The following is a 22,589-nucleotide window of genomic DNA, read 5'->3' as shown; positions in this document are numbered from 1 at the left end:
GGCTTCCAAGGGAACTTTCCCAGTATCCAGAACAAAATGCCAATACAAAGCTCAGGCGCCTAAGAGCAGCCGCCTTCCCGCTCACGATGTGGGACTAGATGACGTGGGACGCTGCGTACATAGCAGGGAACGCGTCCCCAAAGTCACGCGAAAAAGAGGCGGGTTGCTAGGGTCCTTTTCTCGGATTGGAACTAGACACTACTGATGGGTGGGAGGGAGTAGTATTTTGGTGACGCACTCGTGTACCCGTCTGAACCCTTGTAGACTCCGCGCATGCACGACCATCAACAGTCACGTGATGTCTGGTTCTGGAATGGAAAGAAGGTGCTGTCGGGTCGTTTGGGCTGAGGAAGTAGGAGACGTTCCCTACGGTCCCGGAAGTGAGTGATGGGATGGGGGCAGGCTCAGATGCAAAAGAAAAAGCGACATCAACAAATCAAGGGTCTAACACTCCACCTTAAAATCAAAGTGGAGTGTCATTTTCGAGCGCATGCATAGGGGAAAACAATAGCCTTCATAGCGTTAATTGGAGCAGTCGTAGTCAGCGGCCTAGGAATATGATCAAAGGGGAGCAGTGACGGCTAAGAAGTGGTCGGGGCTCTAGGAGGGGTGGGGCCGGTACATTTGCCTAATTATTAAAAACGCAATGTAAAGGAATGCAGCGAGGATGTTAATAGCTGCACATTATCACTGACAAAAAATCTGAAAAAATAGTAATTTCTCTTTGTAAACAAAGCGTTAAGGCAGGCAAAACCACGAGTAAAAGGCAACGAGAAGATACTTGCACCACCAATGGCATTGTTTATGCTGCAAAGTGCACGACAGTCTGAGGGTGGGGGCAGTGGCAACGTGCAGTTGTTTTATGATGTATATGTACATTTTATTGCGTTTAAAATTGTGTACACGTTTTATGACACAGCCGAAAAAAAATATTTCAACACAAGTATTTGCTCAATATAATGACAGTCCCTTAGTTGAATATGATCTTCAACTATTTGGACAGATGGCACTTCTTTGCATCACCGGGTGTGTGTAGTGCATTGTACTTTTTGAGCCACCTTTTTTTTTTTATTTACTTGTGTATAATCAATAATCGGGGTTGGAACATGGTAGATTGCACTGCTGTGCGACGTTTGATCTTGGCCAACACTCTTCTAGGATCTTGTGTTCACTAGCAACCACCTTCTCGACATATTAAAACATTATTCATATGTATGTTCAGTAATAGAGCAAACGCAATTGTCCCTACTAGCATCTAACCAAATTGTAAACGCGTGGATCCCCAGTGCATGCTTAGCTTTATTATTTTCAGAAATTATATTTATTTTTAAGTGAACCTCCGTTAGTTACTTGTGAGCATGACTGCATCAGCTTAATGAGCAATGAGAAACTTTTGGGTTGCTGAAGTTTGCAAAGCTCAGTAGGTATACCCCGGTGCCTGTTTGAAGAGACCCAAACCTCAGTAACAGCATTCGATGTAGAAGAAAGGTTAAAGGTTCTCCACATTTAAAATGTTAATCATTTCAGTAACGTAATTGCTATGTTTTAAACCACGACCTGCTCACGCGCGTTTTCTAGCATCTGTTGTCTTTTTTTGCGGTTCAAACCCGCGAGTCAGTTGGCAGTTATGTGCACAGAGCCCTTTTAAAACGTATGCGTCTCACGTGTTTTTTTTCGTAAACGCGGGTGCTGTAGCAGATTTAAGACATTGGTTGTAGGCAAGAGTGACTGAAAAAGGTCCAGTGTTATTAATTTATTTATTTTTGTTTTTTTTCCTGCACCCATTTGTCATCACCGCCTGTGTCGCCCAGGTGCACACCGTGGGCCCGGGCAGCCAGTGCGACTACAATGCCGCCTCTTGTTGGTTCTGGTGACCAGCCACTCCCCGTCCCTCTTGGGCCAGAGTTCGTTTTGCTTCTGTCTTCACTGCTCCGACATGTTTTACATGGTAAACCTGGTAACATTTCCAAAAACGACACTAGCAAAGTATAAAAGGTGCCCACCTTTTTAAGCCAAACAATTTATAAACAAATATTCCAAAGAGGACAACATCCAAACATGGGACGTGAGCTTTAATGGCACTTTTATCTTTTATGTGTTGTTGTGGGTAAGCGTCTGCACTGGAAACATGACAACCTGGTGTGAAATCCTAGTAGCTGAACACTTGAGCAAGCACTTTTTAAAAGTTTTTTAATGCTGGCCTCAAAAACACAGAACTGGGGTTGCATCTACCCGTTGAAAAAAGTGGGCAATCAACTTGTGCCCTGAAAATCAGTACAGGGCCAGAGAAAATATCCCCTCCAGTCGCTAGGATGACAACCTCTCTTGTCGCATCCTTTGTAAATATTCATGGCTCACTTGCATGCTTCATATATAATGTGAGGAAAATGTTACATTTTACTTACTTTTTGGCTTGGGAAATATAAACGTGGAAATAAGGCAAATGGCTAAAACGTTTTTGTGCATGTTTAATTGTGCTGGAGGAAGGCACAGATTTTAGGCAGCTAACTGCTGCTTTGTATGTGCTTTCAAAATAAAAATGCCCCTTTGCAGCTCTTAACACAACAATGATCTCTTAAATAGGCCATCAATAGTAAATTGCACCCACTTTAAACGCTCTGCTTTAAGAAAGTGATCAGCAGTGCTTATGAGGCCTGTATCACCTTTTGGGCCTCTGGGAGAAGGCTAGGCGTGGGGGTTGTCTCTCCAGAGCCACAGCAGGAGGTTGACAGGTGATAAGTTTCCTAGCACTCTCTATGGTGCGCTCCATCTCTCGTATCTTCTCTAACTGCTACTCCATCTCCTACCCTATATCTCCTCACTAAGTCTGGACGGAAGAAGTTAAGAGGGACATCCTGGTCTCTAAGCCTGGCCTCCCTATCGCTGATACCTACACCAGTGCTTCCTCCGGACAGACCCTTTCCGACATCCTCTTTGTCGTTCCCTCTCCAGACACATGGACCCCTCATATGCTCTGTGTTCTTTCTCCTCTCCCATTAATGGTGGAAGGTCCTCTTGGCCTTTTTCCACTTTGCCAAGACCATCATCAATGTGTATTGGAATGGCACCGTCTTGGCCAAGGCCCTCAACCCAATCTCCTCCTATTTGATAGGCGCTTCCCGTGTCTTATCGACTTCCTCCCCTCTCCTGCTGCTTCTTCTGCCATCTCTCTCGCACCCTCCTTAGGCCCCTATACCACCTCACTGGGTGTACCTCAAGCCTGTACCCCTCCACAGAAGTCTTTAAATTGTGGCAACCTGCTCCACATTGCTACTCTTAACTCTCTTTCTGCTGTCAAGCACTCCTCTGACATCTGTCACCTCCTTGAAGAACTCAACCTGGATGTCCACTCTCTCACCGAGACATGGTTTGCAGCCAGCTCTGTCACCAGCTTTGACACTCTGCTCCCGAGGGCTATGCTTGTTTTAACTTCTATCCCAGTCGGACTTGCTGAATAGGAATTTGATTTGGACTCGCTCTCCTGAAGAATTTTCAGTGCGTAACTCTTTAAGAACAGAAACATGTTGAGACCTTAAACCTCTAAATTCAAACAGAGGCGCAAACTAATAGTACACGCCAATTAAGTGACGATTGTATGCATTGACATTTTGTTCTGCAATATTCACTTTGTTCTTAAACGAGCATTTATTTATGTTGTATTCCTATAGATTTTCTTTTATCTTATTAGCACTCAAGTGCAAGTATATGTACATGATTTAATACTTTTTAACATTTGTTTGAATTTAATAAAATTGTTTTTTTTTGAAGGATTCTTGCTAGTTGCTACCTTAGAAATAACCTCTATCTCAATTATATTATTATTATTACTCTCTCTTACCGAGACATGGTTCGCGGCCAGCTCTGTGACCAGCTTTGACACTCTGCTCCCCGAGGGTTACAAGATCCTCTCTGAACCCAGAACCAACCGTCCGGGAGGTGGAGTAGCCCTGATCTTTCCGCAGTGGGTCCCTGCTTCTGGCATCCCTATGCAAGCCTACTCCTCCTTTTTGAATACCTGGTCTGCAGGCTCTCTATTTCTCCTGGCCTCTCTCTAACTGTGGCCAGCATCTACAGGCCACCCACTTCCTCTCAGAGTGGGCTGACCTCTACCTCTTCTCTCCTTGCCTCTACCTCTCAACTTCTCCTACTCGGAGACCTCAACATCAATCTCGATGCTTCCAACCCCACCTCGCGGCTCTTCCACAATCTCTGCAACACTCTCTCACTTTCTATTCTACCCTCTGTCCGACGCACTTTGCAGAGCACACCTTGGATGTTCTCATCTCTTCTGACATCCCCATCTCTCCACTCCTCTCTCTTGGACTGATCACTTTCTGCTCTCCTCCTGACTGAAGCTCTCTGTCCCCCAGGTGAAGCCTACCCCAGCACTGCCACCAACCTTCTCGGTCGTCCGGCCCATGAAGCCTGTGTCAGTGGAGGCCTTTGCAGCTACTTTCTCTCCTCCTACTCCTGCGCTGATTCACACTCTGACACAGCCGCCTCGAGCCTGCATCTGTCTATCACTATCGCTCTCTTGATCTCCTTGCCCCTGTCTTGAGAATCTGCTTGAAGTCTACCTCAAAGTGCAACTCTTGGTATGACTCTGACCTTGCCACTCTAAAACGCAAGTTTAGGGTGGTTGAGAGGAAGTGGAGGGCATCAGGCACATCCTCTGACTAACTGTCCTGTCGCCTGCTCCAAAGGCAATACAGACTCTCTGTCCTGTCCAAGAAGAGAACCCACATCCAAGGCAGCGCCCCTGTAGCCTCTAACAACACAGCCAAACTCTTCAAATTCTGCAAGGAGCTGGCCAATCCTGTTGCAGTCTCCACCTTTCCTGTCCCTCCCAGGCCTTTTGCACGACTCTGGCTTTTCACTTCATCACAAAAACTCAGGACATCCGGTCCTCTTTCCTCTTCCTCCTGGCTGCCTCGCCCTCTCCCTCTCCTCTTCCTTTCCCCTCTTTTTCTGTGATCACTCATGATGACGTTTCTAGACAAGTCCGATCTATGAAGGTGTCATCTAAGCAGGTGCTCCCCTGCTCCTCCAGAACCACTAAGGACCACATGTCATCCTTGCTCCAGCCTTGGCTGATTTCTGCATCACTCGTTTACTGTTGTACCCGACTGCTCTTCGCACTGATCACCCGGTTACCCTCTGAACTCGGCCCCAGACTCCTGCATGTCTAGTTGCCCTCACACTGCCTCCGGGATCCCCCTGCACTTAAGAGTCTGTTCCCGCAACCCTGCAGTCCCTTCTCTCTGCACATATGAGCCGCCTGCTGGCTGCACTTTTTGATTTACTTGCACTTCTCCCCTTCCCTCTTCCCTGCGTGATCTGAAAGACTCAAGGCATAGTAATATCATTGTTTTGTCCTCCCTCTGTATCCCCCTCCTTGGCTTGTCGCACCTAGAAACACTTGTTCACAGGCATATTATAAATGCCATTATCATATCATCATACCACTGGAACTTCTCCCCCCACCAAAGCACTCCCTTGTGCATCCAACCCTCTTGAAGAAACCTTCCGCCAATCCTTCCGGTCTGGCAAACTACGGCCGGATCTCTATCACTCTTTTTCTGGGCAAACTCCTGGAAAAGCTGCCCATCTCCCAGCTTACTCTCCACACGGAATCTGTTGGTTGTCTCCATGACCATCAGTCTCGCTTCAGAGCAGCCAGAGACACAGAAACTGCTCTCTTGAACACCTCTGAAGATCTGCTCACTAATCTCGACTCTAGCCTTCCATCTGTCCTCCTATTTGATCTTTCCTCTGCTTTCAACCCAGTCAATCATGCCATCCTGATCAATCGTCTCTGTGAGAACCTGGGCATCACTGATCAGGCCCTCGCATGGTTGACCTACTGGACCAACCTTCTCTGGTGCAACTGCAGTCCTTTCTCGCCACCACCCCTCTCTTCACATGTGGTGTTCCACCCCCCTCCAACCTCTCACCCTGGCTTTTCAACATCTACGTGGCCCCTTCGCCCACCTCATCTCTTTCTCCTTTTTTTAAATTTGATTTCCAACTACAATAGAAAGAAATCTTTCACAATTTCATACAAAATAATATAAAAAACATTACAATTTTCATAAAAATAATAACATTATACCAAAGTAGCACAAGTGATCTGTACAAAGGGTAGGAAGAAAAATTGTTAAGGTATATGTTACAGGTCTTTCCTTACCCCCTATCTTCTACTTTGTACATGTGTCGAAGGAGCCTGTCACCAGGTTTGTTGACGAAAGAGAAAGAAAAGAGGGAAAACTTAACTTTCAGTGTTATGCTGGTGACACTCGGCTCCCCTACGCTTCTTCTCCACTCTCGCTCATTCCTGACTGTCTATCCGCGATGCAGGAATGGTGCGCATCCAACAATCCTTTTCTCACTTTCCCCCAGAAGCTCACTGTCTCCAGAGCCCTGGTTCTTTCTAGGCTGAACTACTGCAACAGCCTCTTTCTCAACCTACCTTCCTCTGCAACTAATCCAGAACAGGGCTGCAAGACTTGTCCTTGGCCTCAAGCCCAGGGATCGTATCTTTCCAGCCGCGAAATATTTCAGCTGGCTCCTGGTGGCTGCAAGGATCAAGTTCAAGACCCTCTGCATTGTCCACAAAACTTTCTCGGGCTGGGCCCGCACTACATCCAACTCTCTCTTCTAAACATCTTCCATCTGAAGCCCTTCGCTCAGCTGCCTCCAACCCTCTGATGGTCAGACTCTTCTCCAGGCAAAGAGTTGGGGGTAGATCTCTCCTCTCAATGGGCCTCCCTGCCCCTCTTAAACTCGAGCAGGACCACCTCGGGTTCCGGAAGGAGCTCAAGACCTTTCTTTTCACTTTCTCTTTCACTTCCTTGCTGGCTCACCTGTCTGCTGCGCTAACTGGTCTCCTGGGTACCCACGGAACCCAATGGGCACCAGGCTACTCAGCGACCTGTAAGCAACTGCACTGCCTCTGTGCACTTAGGGGTTGCATCTGTAACCCTACAGTCCCCTGCCTCCTTGCAATGCCCAGAGCTGGCTCCCCCGGCTACACTACTCAGAGCAATGCTGCACTGATTGAACTCCCCCCCCTCCCCCCCGCCCTTTGGCACTACTCCTCTACAACTCCCTGCCTGCATTTGCACAATCTGAATGACACAAGGCCTAGTAAGATTGTTTGTTTCATCCTCCCTACCGTGTCTTGTTGCGCCTAGAAACACTTGTGTACATTTGTGTTATAAATGACACATCATATCGTAACCCCCAGGATTAGTTTAATACTGGACCTGACCTCCGAACAGAAGCCCTGAATCAGAATGTATAGAAGGGTGACCTCACTCCCACACTCCCCGAGCAGGCTTTTGAAAATATGAAGTTATGTGCATGTAATCGTAATCTAGCTGGTGTCTTGTACCATCTCCTCACTATCTTATCCTGAGTTTCCGCAAAGTGCGGGCTTACTGAAATTGTTGCTAGTGTCTAGGTATCCTCCCATTTTCCTGGTGGTACTGCGTCCCCCAAGTCCTTATACCAACCATCACAATATGACCTGCACTGGAGTATGGCAAGATAGTTGATTACTTTTATACAGTTTGGAGATAAGACCCTTTGAGTCCGCCGCCAGCTGGAATGTAGTTTTAAAGCAGTCAGCTGCCTAGTTGCTGCTTTAGCATTCGGGGGGTGGGGGTTGGGGGGAGAACCCAATGCCTGGTCTGCAAGTAGCAGAATCTGGCATTTTCCTCCAGCTGCCACTTTCGCTTACACTCCTCAAACAAAAACAAATATTACCGTCGGAGAACATGTCCCTCATCTTCCTTATCCCCCTTCTTCATCCCGTCAAGAAAGTCTGTCCTTAGTCTCCATTAGGTACTACTGGTGTAAAGGGAGAGGGTCGTAAGCTTAGCATTTTTGGTTAGCCCATCCCATATCTCCAGTGAGGCAGAGTTTGAGGGTGCACATATAGATTTTGTGCCCTCATGCCTCGTGGCAGTCATTCTTGTGACCATAGGTGACGCCCTGCCACTGCTTGCTCCATATCTACATATTTTGTCTCTGCGTTTTCTTGGATCCAGTCCAGTTCCAAATGTGAGGGAAGGCGAGCCCTCCCAGCGTCTTTCATGTATAGAGGGTGTTTGTGTTTTTTTTTGTTTTTTTTTACCCTGGGCGTACCCCCTCGACCACAAACATGTCAATATTGATATTTTATTTATATTGTGCTCGTACACACGTGTTTCAGAGCGCAACAAGGCAAGGGTGGGAGAAAAGGGGAGAACAAAACAACAATCTTACTAGGGCCAGTGACATTGAGAACGCGCAAGTGCATGGAAGGGGGGGGTGAAGTGGAAGTGCAGAGCAAAGGAAAACAGATAAATAGTAAGTAAATAACGAGCAACAAACCGTGGATGTGCAACCAGCAGGTGGCAAGTGCTAGGTTTGAGGCAACAGACCGGGTGAGTCTGGTAAGTGCAGAAAGGGGGGGCGGGGCCGTATGGTTTCAGATACAGGTCCCAGTCCAGGGGATTGCCAGGAGGCAGTGTGGGTGGATGGCAAGGTGACCAGGTACCTGGGCCCGGAAATCGGAAGGTAGGCCGGGTGTATGGTGCCAGTAGCATCTTCTCCCATGTTTCTATGACCCCTTTAGGGCTGAGGATAATGACAGTTTGAAAGAAATAATGAGTCTGGGTAGAATATTCATTTTGATTATGGACATCCTACCAAACCATGAATTGTGTAATTGATTCCACCTGCTCAGGTCTTTCTTAATTCCCTGAATCAGAGGGGAGTAGTTAACCCTGAATAGATGAGAACATTTGGGGGGGATTTGTATTCCCAGGTACTTTATTGACTTGGTAGACCAGCTCTATGGACCTGTGTGCTCTAGCTCTTCTCTGAGCCAGGACGTGATGTTGAGGCCCAATAGCTCAGATTTAGATTCATTGATCTTGAAGCATGATACTCGCCGAAAGGGGGTCAGCTCCATTTCTATGGTGGGTAGGGATGTCCAAGGGTCAGGAAATTGAGAGAATGATTTAGTTTGCAAACAGGTTTATTTTGTGCTGCATGCCGCCAAAGGAAATGCCTGATATGTCTATATTGGCATGAATATGTGCAGCTAGTGATTCCATGTTCGGGTTGAAGAGTAGTGGGGACAGGGGGCAGCCCTGCCTTGTTCCCATCAATTGGCTTGGTTCTGTAAAAGTCCCATTTACCAATATGCAGGCTGTCGGTGCTGCGTAGTTGGCTGCATAGTTTGCCAGGACCATACGACTCATTCTGGACCCAAAATTATATTTGCGAAGTATCTCCTCCAGGAAAGGCCAGCTCACCATGTCAAAGGCATATTCTGCATCTAATGCCGGTATCAGAGATTGGGCTGAGTTCCAGCCCGACTCGTCTACTAGGTGGAGTACCCACTGGATATTGTTTTAACGTTCCCCGCCCCCAGATAAATCCTATTTGTTAATATTTTCATAAATATCCTAACATCGAGATTTAGCAGTGCAATTGGTCTATCGGACGAACATAACCTGGGATCTTTCCCTGGTTTTGGAATAAGGACCACATGGTCTTCGGCCATGGAGGGTGGCAGATTGCTCTCCTCTCTAATTGCGTTAAACACATTTGCCAGTTTTGTCAGAGTCTGGGCACGAGCTCTATAGAATGAGGCCGTCCGGTCCCGGGGCCTTACTCACTTTCAGGACTTTGATAACTTGATGGGTCGATCTCAGGCTTAAGTGTTCCTGGTTTGCTGCCGACAGGACATGCAACTCTTTTGAGTAGAGATAAAATATTATTTCTGCCTGGTCTGGGGCCGTGGCCGAGCAAAGGCTAGCGTATAACTTGTAAAACAGCTTGCGTTTTTTGCTTTCATCTCCCATTTCTTCCCCAGGTCATCTAATAGGGAATGTACATAAGTCGTACTTTCCTTTTCGCCTAGGAGCCTAGCCAGTAATTTCCCTGGCACATTGCCCTGTTCAAAATAGTTTCTTTGCAGCCTAAGTAGTGTGCACTCTCGTCATCTGATTTCAGCATTATCAGTTGGCCTTGATCTGAAGTCAGTTGACTGAATGTCAGCCTATTGGGTGTCTCATTATATGCCTTTTTTCTTTTTGTTTAACCTCCTCCAAGAGTTGTTTCCTCTAGGTCTCGGATGCGTTTACGCTCCGCTGCCCCCGCAATCAGTCTCCCCTAACGACTGCCTTCAGGGCATCCTAGTGATTCCTGATGGAAGTATCAGTCATGGAGTTGTTGCTCAGGTAATTCCAAATGGTGTGCTTGAGGCCATTCAAAGTGACAGTGTCCCTAAGGGCCTCCGGGGGTGCTCGCCAGAATCTTGTTCCTCTGTTCCCCACCCAGCTACCCAGCATCGGCAGCACCAGGTGATAGTCACAGCGGTTCTGTGGCAGCTATTATGGCGCAGCGCATGCAACCAGATGGGGCAAAGATGTAGCCTATTTAGAAGAGGAACCATTGATATGCGAGTTGTATGTGAAGCCCCAATCAGTCGTGTTTAGCTTGTGCCATGAATCCGTTCGGAACTGTTTTTTTCCTTTTAGCTTCCTTGAAGTCGTTCCTGCCCTTGAATTGGTGTTCCTCACCGACCTATCAATCTTCCCCCTGCCTTCACCAGATTTAAGTCTCCCATCATCATAACTTCTCCTTCAGCCCACTCATCCAGTACGCGGAGGAAGCTCCCCCCATAAAGGGCTCCTGGGTTGAGTTGGGTGCTCAGAAAGAGACCACGGTGACCTGCCTTCCCTGTAGTATTCCCGAAATCTGTAGACTAAATTCCCCCCCCCCCCAAAAACGAATGGCAGATTTGATCGAAATTCGGCCGTATGAAAACATTGTACGGCTGAAAATCTCAAACAAGTCTCCCCGTTTGATGCCATTACAGTGAATAAGGGAAGCAGGGGTCACAGGGGTGTTCCCCGCACCCTTGTTCACTGTGATGGCTTCGAGGGTTGAGGGGGTATCCTGAGAAATAAAAGTTTAAAAAAAAAAAAAAGAAAAGGACCATGCAGCGAGGGTTCTCAGTCGCAGAAGTGAAGGGAGCAGGTGTTGCAGGGACACAGTGGTTGGCGGCACACATCGATGTGTGCTCCCGAAGGGTAAGTAGGGAGGATAGCACATGGGCAACGTGCTGATCTTGGAAGCAAGACCACTCAGAGCAATAGAGGTTCGAATCCCGGATCCGCACTTAGAAACTGAACTCGGGTATGGTATTTGGCGCATTATAAAAACCAATTAAATAAATAATAAAGTGGGGGAATGGCGGGGTGGGAGCGGGTTATCTGAAATGACCGCAGGATGAAAAACAGATAGTTGTTTTCCAACAAATACCTGTTATTTTTCTTTTCTTTTTATTTTTCTTTTTTTCTTTTTTTTTTTTCTCCATCAGTCATTTCGGAATAGATTTCATCATGGGAAACCAGTATTCCCTTGTCCAGAACATACATTTTAACTAGTTGCTTTAGATAAATGCACCCCCCCCCCCCTTGAGCAGAAGTGCCACTCCTGCCCATTTAGTGGTTGCTGAAAAGTATTGCAATGGGATAACCCCCATGGAGCAACCAGCCCTGCTCCCTAGTCAGTAGGTGAGTTTCTTGTATCGCCATTATGTGAATGTGTAATCGTTAGAGCTCTTGTTTTCCCGGGGTGTTCAAACCCCGAACATTCATTGACCCAATTGTGAATGACTTGTTAAGGTGCGATGCGTAGCCCTTTGGAGATGTAGTCTTTGTATGGCCTTCCCTCACCTGATATATTTTGTTTGGCACCCATAAACGATGATATAATACAGATTGCCATGCATGATTTCCCATTTTCATGCTCCTGGCAACAGCTACCCCCCCTCGCCACTCCCAACTTCGACATCAATCCACCACTTGTGGTCGTTTGAAAGGGTGGGGCTAAAGCGACGGGAACTGTCCTCACCCCACTCCTTGGCAGTTCAGGCTTCTAAAAAGCCTTCTTCACCCTTTGATCGTCACTGGAGTACCTTGGCTGACTGGTCTAGAAGGAACAGCATTCTCGTTCTTGTTTTTAGGTCTCTGGACATAGTGAGACATCTGCAAAACCGATTTCACCAGAATCAATCTGTTTCCTCCTTTAGGGCGCAGAGGATGGCACTTCATATAATTTGGGCTCCATGGGTGGATGTCAAGGAATTTGCAACTATCATCTCAAGGGTATTACGCAATTTCTGTCGTGCCGTAGGATCAAGCCCCTTACTCCTCCCTGGGAACTCCTGCTGGTTCTCCAAACTCTACAACGTTACCCTTTGAGCTGATTCGCTCTACCGGTAATAAGCATTTAACTCTTGATATTATCTTGGTTGCCATCAGTTTAGCCTGCAGAATAGGTGAACTAGGGGCTCTTTTGTGTTATCTGCCTTACCTCTCCAGAGGTTGTCATTTTGTGTTTTGATCCCACTTCCTGTCCAAAGGTAGCTTTCACTTTCCACCTATATCAGGAAATCGTGATTTTGCCCCTAATCGTGATTCTGGCCGTACCACTGGATTTACCTCAGTAGAGGGGACGGGGGAGGGGGGGCTTTCTTTGGTGGTATGGGGGGGTGATCCTCATTTCTCTGGACAGAACCCCCTCCCTTCAGGTCATCTAACAGTCTCCTTGTGATTTTTCGGGTCCTCAAGAAGGGCACAAGGTCTTGTCCATTTCCGTTAGCCGCTGTATTAATGACACTTTATTCTTGGCACACTCAATTGTGGGTTCCTCGCTCTCCAGCAGGCTTGTGGGATTGTCAGCATGGGAAATTGCCAAATTTTGTCAGCAGCTTTTTAATGTTTGCTTCTTTGAGTCAATCTGTTTTCTGTGAGCATTAAAGTACATTATTCTCGTTATCTCATTCATTCATTTGACTGATGATGTCTCAATCTCTCATCTTTAAAAGTCCTCATTAATTTGAATGAGGATGTGGAAGGAAGGAAATGGGGCTAATCCTCACAGGATCTGGCTATCGTCACTTCATTACATCTAGCCATACTCTTCCTCATCAGTCCTGACAACTCTCTCCCTCCCTGGGTCCAGATTGCCCTATCTGCTTCAGTTTTTCACAGGATTTTAGGACCATCTGCAGCAACCCTATAACCCTGTGGGGAGGAAAGGGGTTGCAGGTAATTATTTTTTTTTTATGTTGTGAAAGGGTCAGAGAGATGGCGAACACGCTTCATTAGTTTCGAATGTGACAAGGAAGAGTAGGACTAGGTGTAACGAAGATTACAGGTAAGTAATGCGAGCTTTCACAAAGTTTGTAAGGCACCGGTGGGTTCTGGAAGCCAAAAGTAGCTTCTGGTAGCTGTTGGTGCCAAGATAACCAGGCACTTTTAGGCTACAAGCAAGAAGCTGCATAGCTCACACATTTCTTTTATTTAGCTTTATTCAGGAATAACACATATGAATACATCCTCATAGTCATCCAGTTCACAAAATAATTTACAGGGTTCAAAATGGAGATTTAATGAGTGGTTGCCAAAGGCAGTTCCTGGGTGTCCAGCATCACCCAGTAGGCAGGAGCCACTGCTTGGTAACCAGGAGTGAATACATAGTGGGCCGCAAAGCTACTTCTACAGAAGAGGCAAACCTTTAACATTTTGCCCATTATTATTATTTTTTTTAAAATTATTTTATTAGAAAGATTTATATGTTTTTCCTTATTTTAAACCTTTAATCTGTTGTAGGTTTCCGTGATTTGTCTACCGCCTTTGTTTAGCTCACACATCTTTGGTAATTGTCCCTTTGTCTGTGTCGCTACGTAGCCCTTCCAATTTTTTAAGTATTAAAATCACCTGTCTTACAAGCGCTATATTAATTTTCATTATTTCTCCTTCTATGAGGATCTTCCGCGCTCCTTGTGACGAAGCTTCTCAGGGCATTGCCCAAACATTGTTCACAAGCTTCTCGTAGTCCCTTGCAATGGAGTGTGAGATGTTTCAGGATTTCTTTTTCTCCTTCGAGTTCACACACTGCATTTTGCCTCTGTTCATGACTTTCCTCCTTTGTAATACTTCTCTCGTTAGAATGTTCAGCCTGAATCTTAAAAGGAAAGCTCGAAAGTAGCAGTTTGGGAATAAAGTCAAGTAGCTCGGAATCTGATTCAATTTTCGCGGTTGTGCCCAGAAGTCTTCGTAGCCTTTGTATTTGCCGATGGTTTCCTGGGTTTCTATCCAGTCTGCCATGTATAATTTTTTCTTGGTTTTATCTAGGTTTATCCACAGATCGTCCTCTGATTCGTTTAAGTTCACCAAGATCTCTCGACACGCTCCTTGCCACTCTGTTAGTATTGCATCTGTTTTTTCTTTTATTGCTTTATTCAACACTTTGAAACCTCTGGTTGCATTTTCCTCCAGGCTTTCTGGCCATTATGCTGAAATGTGTACTAGATGTGCCCTAATTCTTCTTTATTAACATGATCAAATACTCAAAAGGTAATGCCAGCTGACCCAGGCAGCCAAATATAGCTCCTGGTGACTGTTGGTTTCAAGTTAAGCAGACTCTCCCGAGCTGGAGCTAAATGACTCCCAGCAATTTTGAACCCTGGATTTAAAATACAAAAGCAATCCGACCTAAAAAATAAAGGGGAATCTTTATTTAAGACAGAATCCTCAACCTGTCAATTTGAGGTGATTCATTCTAATGTACCATGCAGTGCTGAAATGAAACTGCTACATGAATATTAGATGAAACGCAAAGTAAAAAAAAAAAAATTAAAAAAAAACACCACTCCATCAGTACAATTTTTAAAATCTTATCTGGTGTCCAGTCAATTGGTCGACAGCAAACTGGTCGACTGCAATTTGGTCGACAGCATTTGGTCGAATGCCAAATGGTCGAATTTTTTTTTTTTTTTATATATATATGTGTGTTGTGGGTTTTTGTGTGGGGAAAAAAAATAAAAAAGAAAAAAAAGGGGGTTGGGGGGGACCCCCCCAAAAAAAAAAAAAAAAAAATTCGACCATTTGGCATTCGACCAAATGGTGTCGACCAGTTGTCCTGTCGACCAAATGTTTTCGACCAATTGACTGGGAGCCATCTTATCTTGCATTCCATAATGTGAAATACACCTTTTCCTGATCTTATGATACAGTGGACAGTCCATGTTCCTGAAGGCCTTAACAATATGGCCACTTACTACATGAGTTAGGGTACCATTTTGCAGTATGGAATGCAAGGAGAATATTTATCCTTAACATGAGAAGGCGTACTCTTTCTAGGGTTGGTCAGCCACGAAGGGTATGATTTGCACTCTGTTAGATATCATTGACAGATAAAGGGAACAACCCCATCCCCCGCCTTAGATGCAGCAAAGATGGCCATAGCCCACTTTTAGTGTTTAGCTTCACATGGATGGTTCTCAACGGCAGAGGGAGGCAACGGGAATCCTAGAGCTGTTTCAGATATAAATTGTGTCGTTAGCCAGAAGGAGGACTTGGAGCAGAGGACATTGGTTTCAAGTCCTTTTATTTAACGTAAAGAAAGTGCATCGCTAACCCTAGTGCTCGAGGTATGTTCCCTGTCCAACAAACTAAACTAAGGTGATCGTTGCTAGTCCAAATGAAACCAATCCACTGTCCAAACCTATCAGTTAACTGGCCCTACCACTTATCAAAACGTAACAAAAATAGTTGCAGTACACTGCACTCTTGGGCTTGTTGAAAAAGTTTCTCAAGGTATTCCATGGACTTTACCCTGGAGCAAGTTCCAGTGTTCTACCCATCTGACAGTTCGTCCTTAATATACGGTTCTTGTCAATCACTCCATAGTTTCCAGTGTGCTCCACAACTTCACATAAGACAAAAAGTCTTAAGTTCCAGAGAAAACAAATTCAGTTTTTAGGTGGAGAGACATTTTCCCAATCCCTCTGCTCCATGTATCTGGGCTTTTTATCACTTTGGGAAACTGGGTGCATTTATCCTTCCCAGTTATCTGTTTCTCATTTCCTTCCTGAGGATATATTAGTTTGCTTGGCTTTGTGGTTTGAATATGCGTCTCTTTCTCCCCACTTGCTCTCTCTACTTTCCAAGTCTCTAGGGCCTGGGAAACCTGTCAACCTTGTATCTTGAAGGGTTTGCTCCAGGTAGCGTGGGACTCTTCAGGGAGGTTTTTCACAACTTTTTGCTCGCCTTCTATGGATAGAAGCGGTTGTTGCTCTCTGCTTGTCTGGAGGTTCTCGCTCTCCTGCACTCTCGCTGGGAACAAAAGTCCCTTTGTTCGGTTCCGTGGTTCAGTATTCATATATGCTCCATGAGTGAAGGAATCGCTCTGCTCTCGTCCCCTGTTCTTGGGTGCCATTTGCAGGCTCCTGGTCCATCACGCCCGTGTTGCGCTTGCGCCTCCAGGTAGGTGTCGGCTTGCTTTGCCGTCCCTTCTCCGATCTGGCCCCACTCTGGATCTGCACGGCGGCACGTTCACCAATGCTTGCTTCCATCTGTACCAGCGCTGGCTCTGCGGTTCATCACGGCTCCATGCCGCTACGCCAGAGACTTGCTTCTGCGTGTGTTCGTCACTGCTCCACTGTCACCGGCTCTTTATTCTCGAAGCTGAAATGAGGTGGCCGATTGTTCTTCACAGGATATTAAACACATAGAAATGTCCACATTATTTGAAGTAAAAGACGTAGTGGTTTTATCCACATCAGTTCCTCCCATGTAAGCAGTTGATATGTTTTCTGTATGGAGTTCCACACGGGAATGCCATCCTTGTTCCCTAGAGAAGAGTCGCTCCCAGTGAGGTCCTGCCTTCCAAGGTGTTTGCTTAGTGGGCTCACATCCTTAGCCTTTAATGGGGTGTCTCCCCTTAGAGAAGAAAGGACAAAGTCTCCAGATTCGTCACAATTGGTAAGGAGCGCTTTTATGGGTTAGCCATTTTCTGTGATGTTCATTAGCTTTATTAGTTAAATCTCAAAAGACTTTTTTAAATGAAAGATTAATGATGACAGAGCATTAAGGTTAAGCCAAAAACAGAATTGAGTGTAAAATAACCCCCTTTTCTACTGGGCACAAGCCTAATTCCAAATATAATGGTAACAAGAGGCACATTTAGGGAAATAACAATAACTTTGTTAGACCCTCTAATCCATTGCCGGGTGTGGATCTGTTTCATGTCCTCGTAACTCTGCTCCATACATGAATTATACACATGATCAATGGTAGGCCTATTGTGGCCCATTGGGTATCCAAGCTGGGGTACTGCAGATCTGAATGTGGGTCTCAGTGCTCCTGCGCTTCTCTGCACATTCAGAGCTGCCAGGGGGTGCTCCGGCTCCTGAGTGCATGTGCAATAACCAGGAAGAACACCATGCTCATGTTGCATGAGAGCCATCACAGGAGCGAGCCCTCCTGAAGGTGGCAGGACGGATTCGGGACCGAGACTGCAGGTAAGAAAAATAAAACTTAGTGTATGTTTGTGCGTGCGTGCATGAAAGAATCCTAAATGCTGGGGGGGGGGGCAGGGGGCACTAAAGAGCCCGGTTAAGATGGCCGCAAGCCTGTGAGCGCCAAAGCAGCCTCGAATATCCGGTCAGAAACCTGAGCGACCCGTACTGCTTTGGACGTTATCTGAGTTCACCATGGTACGGGCTAGCATGGGGGACCACTGTGTGAAGTCTGAGCGGTCTGCGTGTGGGGGTAGCAACACCTGAGCCGTTGGCAAAGCGCATCGGAGAAGGCCCCCACGAGTGAGCCAAACGCAGCTGCGAAGGCCGTGGCTGAGGCGGCGAGCTGCGGACGAGCCCCTGAGCTGCCTGTGAGGGATTTGAGAGCGCGCAGTATCCAGCGTCTCAAATCTCGAGGGCACCTAGCAACAGTAACCGGCCCCGGACAACCAACGGGGATTAGAACGCGGGATTGGAGACAGCCGGTGAGGCTTAGACAGCGGCGAGTCCCTGTGGGGGCAAAGACCCGGACGGACTGGAGAACCAATCGGGGTGGTGAAGCAGCGACCGCTCCTGACCCCATCGATACCTGCCGGGATTCCGGCACAGCAGTCTCAACAATGCTCCGATCAAGGTGAGCTACGTGCAGTGGCAGACTGCTCTTCCCCCTGGTGAGCTGGGGAGGGCCTACTCTGGCCCAGGAAGCAGCACATATCCCTGGAATCAGGGTCTGGCCCTCTACTTGGACTGGTGACTTTCAGGGGGGCTTCAGTATATTGCAGTAAGGGGGAGTGCTTGCAGTGACGCTTGGGCAGACCGCAGGGGCTACTACACAACGGAACAGTAAAAAGTGGTTGGAAACTGTCAATTAGTCTCAAAGCAAGGGACTTGGGAAGGCCAGGATGCAGACTGCAACCCCCTGAAGGTGTGCACCAATGCGAGGTTCAGTGCCTCGAGCTGCCCCCGCTCAGGCCCACGTGTCATAATAAGAAGCAGGGAGCATGCCTCCGGCAAAACTGGATTGGAGCTGGCAAGGTTCAAATACAAGGCAGTGGATTACAATGCTGGGCATGAGGCTCTAAGGCACCAACGTGCAATATAGTCGGAAGTCTACCATCACTGGGAGTGAGAAGTCTGGTGCTCCACTAGCTAAGTGGAGCACCGAGTGTTACTCTGGGTCAGGGGGTGATCTTGGAGAGCCCTGCGCCACACTGCAATGTTGAACTGATTTGAACTCGCAAACACTATCATGGCGAAATCACTAAAGTCAGGGAAACAGCAGTTGAAACTGCACTTCCATGCCCCGACACTGGCCAGACCATCAATGCCAGAGGAGTGCTCCCCGAACAGTGTTCTATAGCCCGCCTTGATGGACCCGGGTGGATTGCTCTGTGACATCAAGAATATGTTGGGGCAGGTACAGGCAAGCATACAATCGCTCGATGGCAAGATGGACAGCCTGACCTGCAAGGTGGATCACATGCAGGTCTGCTTGGATAAGCATGTAGAATGTCTAGATGAAGTTGAGGGTCGAGTATCCACGATCGAGGATGAAACCAGTGCTGCTGGGAGGGACCTAGCCACAATCCAGAGCATGATCAAAGAGCTGACAGACCAACAGGATGATCTAGAGTCCAGATCTCGGAGGAATAATCAGAGGATTGTTGGAGTGCCCGAGGCAGTGGATCAACGCAATATGGAGTCGCTGGTGGAGAATCTACTGAAAGAGGTCCTGGGTGACTAGGACCTTTCTGCAGTGCTCATTGTGGAAAGGGCCCAACATATAACCAGCGGGAGGAATTCAATACCAGGAGCGCCTACTCAGCCAATTCTAGCTCGGCTGCTGAACTATCGAGACCGAGCCTTATGAAAAGCCAATGAAAAGGGCCTCCTGGTATATTGCTGCGCATCAATCCAGTTGTTAAACTTCTCAGACAAAGTACAATCATCTAGGAAGACCTTTGTCGATGTTAAGAGACGACTTGGAGAAAGAGACATGAAATATGCCATGCTCTTCCCTGACAAGTTGAATATGACGGCTGGATGCACTTTTCCAAACTCCTGATGAGACAAATTCATTCCTCGATTACCTGCTCAAACTGCCACGTTGCAAAGGGAACAACAACTGAGAGGGAGACCTCCGGTGGGATGGGCACCATACAGCATCAACACCTGCGCTGTTTGCCATACATTAGCAGTTGGGACGATGCCTATCGATGAGGGCTGCATCGATAACCGGCCACTTGCGGATCCCCGAGCGTGAGCACATGGTTGTTATTGAGAAAAGGGGTCTGGGGGGGTAACAAGCAGGTTGCGGTTGCTGGTGGGAGTAGGGGGTGGTTGGTGTAGAGTTTGAAGTTTAAGGTGCACAGTGGTTTTGAGGGGAGCTCTTCCTTGAAAGACTGGTTTATAGTTGCAGTACGAACTGCATACTGGGAGAAATCTGAGGTCCTATGGATGCAACAAATACGTTATGACCAAGTCCCTTAGATGTATGACGTGGAACGTCGGAGGCTTGAATTGTTCGTCCAAGTGCCGCAAAGTGCTATTATTTATGCAACATCACCGGGTGGATGTGGTGTTCCTACAGGAACACACATTTAACCCTGGGGCGAATAAAACATTTGGGCAAAGCTGGGGATTCCATCGTTCTTTCTCGTCCTACTCCAGGGGTGGGTGTATCCTGCTGCAAAACTCTGTTGGGTTCTGTCTGATCTCCCAGGCTAAAGACCAAGAAGGGAGAGGCCTCTTGGTGCATGGATCTATTCAGGGTCAGAAATGTACTATGGTTAATTATTCTGGCCCTAATCAAGACTCGGGAGAGACCCTGGTGTGGATCAACCATCAACTAGAGGGGACGACACCTGGGGACATCTTGTGGGCTGGGGATTTTAATGCAATCATGGAGTTAGAGCAAGACAGAACGTGGGGGAACCCATCGGCAGTCACTGAAGGTGACTTTTTAAACTACAACACATGTTCTGGGAATGGAAGGTGCATGATATCTGGAGAACCAAGCATCCAGAGAGGGCAGAATATACGTTACATTCCTCTCTTCACAATTCCGCCTCCTGGTTTGATTACTTCTTGCTGTCCGATCCAATAATGGGTGGGATTTACGAGTTGTGCACATTAGTGCATACATTGTCAGATCATGCCCCGGGGCTGATGGTAATGGAGATATCTTGTCAAGGTGATGGGAGACTGTCTTGGGTGTTTAAGAGCGATGGTCTAACCGATGGAGTCTTTTGTGAAGGGCTCTCTCTAAAGCCATTGTTTATTTTTTTATATTTTTTTTAGATGTGGGTTCAGTGAAGTCATATGCAACATTGTGGGAGTTTACTGTGTGACTAGAGGGGAGTGTATCGAAAGAAGCAGGGATATGGAAGCAGATCCATAGACAACTAGCTGAAACCAAGGCTCACATACAGCAATTACAAAGGGCAGTGTCCATACCATCAATGGCAGAGCAAGCCGAGGTTAAAGTACAACTACGTGCGTTTAGGGAGCTAGCACAAAGGGAAGTGAAATTCCTGCTGGGGGAAAAATGCGGTGAGGCAGTACGGAGAGGGACAACGCCCTGGTAAGCTACTAGCGAAAGCCACAAGGAGAGACACAAATAAGGGTCGGGTTATATCCTTTTAAAAACGAGCAAGGAGAAGATTGTTCAGGAATTCTGTGCGTTCTATAGCCCATTATATTCCTCTCAGATACGTGTTTCACAACAGGAGATCGATCAATATTTGGTTCAAGTTGCACTGTTCTGGTGCTCGGAAGAAGGGAAGGAATGGCTAGGCTGTCCCATAACATTGCAGGAGGTCATATCAGCGATCAAATCCCTATCATCGGGCAAAGCTCCCGGCCCGGACGGGTATACGGCTGAATTTTACAAACACTTTGCTACGCAGAGCAACTTGCAGTATGAACAGTCCCTATTAATTTGGAACTGGGTGAAGAAATGTGAATCTAATGAATATCCCCTGATGAATGTTCGACCAACGTGGTGATAGGACCAGAAACCTGTTGGGAGTCTGGTGTAGAGACCCTTTCAGTACCAGAGTTTACATTATTGTCATCTGTGTCTATTGTAATGTTTTATGTTGATACGTTTCTTATCTTGTTGATGTGATTTTGTAGAGTTAGGACCTGCATATGTGTAGTGTCTCCACCCTCTGTGTTAGCAGGAAGAAGACAATAAGGTAAGCAAGGATCTGAGGGAAGCAGGTTTGCAGTTAAGGCAGAGTGGGCTACTGTAAAACGAAGGGCTCGAGTCTCCTTCACCCAAGTGGGCTGGAGGGCTTCTCCAGGAGCAAGAGAATATAGTGGGAGGTGGATGTTAAGATAGCTTTCTCAAATCTGGCCTGGTGGACAGATTTCAAGAGGCCACCCTAGTTGTAATGAACAGGGAAACTCTGGGGGTTTAGCCAAACCCAATCAAGGTAAGCGTGGAGAGTGGTCAAGGCTAACTTTCAGGAGCAGTGAGTGGGGGCTGTGTTGCACAATGAGTCCACACAGTGAAATACACAAAGTTTCTACTTGGACGGGTAGTAAAAAAATACTATATTTATTATAGGACCAAAAACGCACTATACAAATGAATCAAGCAGGTAATATTATCACCCAACACTCTAAATATAAAACATATTAACAGTCATGTTTGGACATAGAATTGCACACAATTCACCTAAACACCTGAAAGGAAGATGAGTAGTTATGCAATGAGAAAACCAATCTGCAAAAATAGAAGACCTGGCTTTATAAATCCAGTCCCTAAATTGAATGGGGCCTTGTGCCCAAAGTCACAAAGTTCCTTTAGGAGGGGGAAAAAGGCAGGAAGAGTTTTTCCGGTGGGGGAAAGGGTTCCAGGAGACTTCACAAGGAATTTACAGTTAAGTAAAGAAAGTATCTTCTAGAGCAGCTTTTTAGATACATTTCAAAAAAACGAAAGAATGAAATAAATAAGTTGTTCACAAACTTTCAGAATGGAGAAAATGCGGGCACCGCTAAGTATTGCGACTACTCGTCGCCCTTACTCCGATTTTCCCAAGTGACTTGGCAGGTCGGATGGTAGTCGCTGGAGGTAGGTTTTCCCATCGTTGGATCCAGTAGAAGAAGCCCAGGAGCTGCAGGTGCAAGGAAGATTCCGGTTAGGTCTAGGAGCAGAGTGCAACCCTTTCCAAAGAAGAAATGCAGCAAGCACGGACGCAGTGGCTCTTCA

At 46.7% G+C, this 22,589-nt stretch overlaps 1 protein-coding gene across 2 annotated transcripts in view; it reads left to right on the top strand.

The window, feature by feature from the left end:
- ZBTB45 (zinc finger and BTB domain containing 45) overlaps window positions 1-22,589 on the top strand; it is a 295,414-nt gene that overhangs the window by 217,634 nt on the left and 55,191 nt on the right. Inside the window, exon 1 of one of the 2 annotated variants that reach the window (XM_069638991.1) lies at window positions 223-380. The exons of the other annotated variant lie outside the window; for it this stretch is intronic. The gene's annotated coding sequence lies outside the window, so the exon portion shown is untranslated. Of the gene's footprint in view, window positions 1-222; window positions 381-22,589 lie in introns of those variants that run through there. 2 annotated transcript variants of the gene reach the window in all.

The sequence above is a fragment of the Ambystoma mexicanum genome, chromosome 1q (assembly GCF_040938575.1).
Source record: "Ambystoma mexicanum isolate Mex_15411 chromosome 1q, UKY_AmexF1_1, whole genome shotgun sequence".
NCBI lineage: Eukaryota > Metazoa > Chordata > Amphibia > Caudata > Ambystomatidae > Ambystoma > Ambystoma mexicanum.
The sequence above is the reverse complement of the archived record's forward strand: the minus strand, read 5'-3'. Positions and strand labels throughout refer to the sequence as shown.